A 3,598-nucleotide genomic window follows, 5' to 3' on the forward strand; every position below is an offset into this window, starting at 1 on the left:
ATATACTAGTGATTACAGTCATACAACGCTCATTATCTTAAATATACTAGTGATTACAGTCATACAACGCTCATTAGCTCAAATTATACTAGTGGTTACAGTCATACAACGCTCATTATTTCAAAATATACTAGTGGTTACAGTCATACGACGCTCATTACCTCAAATTATACTAGTGGTTACAGTCATACAACGCTCATTATCTCAAAATATACTAGTGGTTACAGTCATACAACGCTCATTAGCTCAAATTATATTAGTGGTTACCGTCATACAACGCTCATTAGCTCAAATTATACTAGTGGTTACCGTCATACAACGCTCATTAGCTCAAATTATACTAGTGGTTACAGTCATACAACGCTCATTATCTCGAACCTATCTATTTTTAAGATCAGAGACAGCTTGTGCAAACAACCTTCGAGTAGCTTCATGCGAAATTCAACTAACAAACATAAAGAAACAAACCTGAGAGAGAAAAAGTGGCGACACAATAAAATCAAATCCAAGAAATAGAGGGATGAATAGTAAAATCAAACTTGAGAGAGAGAGGCGACATAATAAAATCAAATTTGAAAGAGAGAGAACGGCGACATGGTATACCCAACTCTGAGAGAAAGATTCGTGACTTGGTAAAACCAAACCTGAGACTGAGAAGTGATATACTAAAAACAAACAGTAATCGATATAACTCATGTTGTTTGTGGTTGAACAGTTTTTTACGTTATCGTCATATCTGATGGTTTTGTACAAATTTTGAATCGCCAACTAATATACTGAAAATGTACAACGTTGTATTGCAGGTCCAAGTGGTTAAACGCATGTGATTTTAGGTGAGACGTCCACTGAGGATCTAAGTTGTTGAATGTATGTGACTTTTGGTGAGATGTCAATTCAGGATCTAAGTTGTTGAATGTATGTAAGTTTTGGTGAGACGTCAATTCAGGATCCCAAGTGGTTGAATATATGTGACTTTTTGGTGAGATGTCAATTCAGGATCTAAGTTGTTGAATGTATGTAAGTTTTGGTGAGATGTCAATTCAGGATCCAAGTTGTTGAATGTATGTAAGTTTTGGTGAGACGTCAATTCAGGATCTAAGTTGTTGAATGTATGTGACTTTTGGTGAGACGTCAATTCAGGATCCCAAGTGGTTGAATATATGTGACTTTTGGTGAGACGTCCATTCAGGGTTACCAAATGGTTGAACTTTTATAATTTTTGGTGAGACGTCCATTCAGAATCCCCAGTGATTGAATGTATGTGACTTTTAGTTTGACATTAATTAATAATTCCAAGTAATGGAATGCATGTGACTTTTGGTGAGACGTCCAAATCTTGGTTGAATGTATGTGATTTTTGGTGAGACGTCCAAATCTTGGTTGAATGTATGTGATTTTTGGTGAGACGTCCATTCAGAATCCCAAGTGGTTGAATGTATGGTACTTTTGGTTTGACGTTTATTAATAATTCCAAGTAATGGAATGCATGTGACTTTTGGTGAGACGTCCAACAGAATCCCAAGTGGTTGAACGTATGTGATTTTTGGTGAGACGTCCATTCAGAATCTCAAGCGGTTGAATGTATGGAACTTTTGGGATAAAGCAGAGCACAGATCACATGACGACTTATAACAAGTTATGACGGCCCACACAGCTGTCTGGTGTCTCACTTTTTATAATGCTGAACAACCGCGGAACCTTCAAGGACGCCTGTGGTGGTGTGACATGAACCGGGGCTAAGTGCTCGAGAGGCCAACTATCTTGGCCGGCGTAGAACTCGTTTTTATACGTCTGTCTTGCCAGCCTGGAGCATTAACGTGGGTCTATGAACTGTAGCGGTGTATAACTTCGAGACGATGTTGTTTGACCAGAATTGAAGTAACACCCATGTGTAATTCAAACTTTGACCAGAATTGAAGTAACACCCATGTGTAATTCACACTCTGGTAAAAGGATTAGCAACAGTGTCTGTCTAGCTGTTACTTCTTGAATGCTGTTTTTAAATAGTTTTTCAGCTTCACGCACCTGCCCATATCACAGAACTATTATTAAAAACTCAAATCATCAGAATTGTATTTAAAGATATAATTAAATCTAATAAACTCAACAATTATCTGTTCGTTTAAAGACATAATTAAATCTAAGTAAAGGTCCTGAACCCTATAATTATCTCTGATAGACTTGCATTTTAAAATATGACAGTCACTTTGTCTTTCACAAAATTACATTTATTGCTTTTTATTCTCCGGAAGGTATCAGTAAAAATAATTAAGTTGTTCAAATAATAAACATATTCACTGCTACAGTACGTTTTACGAACTTAGATACACTTGGTTCATTGTCATACTACGTTTTACGAACTTAGATACTCTTGGTTCATTGTCATACTACGTTTTACGAACTTAGATACAAATGGTTCATTGTCATACTACGTTTTACGAACTTAGATACACTTGGTTCATTGTCATACTACGTTTTACGAACTTAGATACACTTGGTTCATTGTCATACTACGTTTTACGAACTTAGATACACTTGGTTCATTGTCATACTACGTTTTACGAACGTAGATACACTTGGTTCCTTGTCATACTACGTTTTACGAACTTAGATACTCTTGGTTCATTGTCATACTACGTTTTACGAACTTAGATACATATGGTTCATTGTCATACTACGTTTTACGAACTTAGATACACTTGGTTCATTGTCATACTACGTTTTACGAACTTAGATACACTTGGTTCATTGTCATACTACGTTTTACGAACTTAGATACACTTGGTTCATTGTCATACTACGTTTTACGAACTTAGATACTCTTGGTTCATTGTCATACTACGTTTCACGAACTTAAATACACTTGGTTCATTGTCATACTACGTTTTACGAACTTAGATACTCTTGGTTCATTGTCATACTACGTTTTACGAACTTAGATACACTTGGTTCATTGTCATACTACGTTTTACGAACTTAGATACACTTGGTTCATTGTCATACTACGTTTTACGAACTTAGATACTCTTGGTTCATTGTCATACTATGTTTTACGAACTTAGATACACTTGGTTCATTGTCATAACACGTCTGACAAACCTCTTCTCTACCCTTCCCCACCCCCAACAGTAGATTTTTGCTCTTATTTTATTATTGTTGTATCAGATGTTTCAGATTCCATGTTTAATTCGTTTTTCTTCTAAGATGATTTTTGGTACTCTTTATTGCTTAAAACTTCTGTTTTTTTAGTATTGTCGTTTGGTCGAGTTTACACTACAAGATGTATCCGCGGGGTCCGCGCTAATGATGTGTCCAGGTTGCCGAGGTTTTATTTAATAAACATAGAATTTTTCCGGTGATATTTCCCACAGTTATCCAATGCTAGATTTATTTACATAACGTCCGTAAATAAGTCTTCCATTGCCATTTTTAAGGCATTGTCCGTATTATGAGTTGATGTAAGTTACATCATGTAACCAATTTTACATAATCACATATATAAATCGCTGATTTAGGTTTACAGAAAGTCCTGCGTTCACACAACACTCCACTGTAGTAATGATGTAATATACACACAAATATATTTATTTTACTACAC

This window comes from Limulus polyphemus, unplaced genomic scaffold (genome assembly GCF_000517525.1).
Source record: "Limulus polyphemus unplaced genomic scaffold, Limulus_polyphemus-2.1.2 Scaffold6852, whole genome shotgun sequence".
NCBI classification, from domain to species: domain Eukaryota; kingdom Metazoa; phylum Arthropoda; class Merostomata; order Xiphosura; family Limulidae; genus Limulus; species Limulus polyphemus.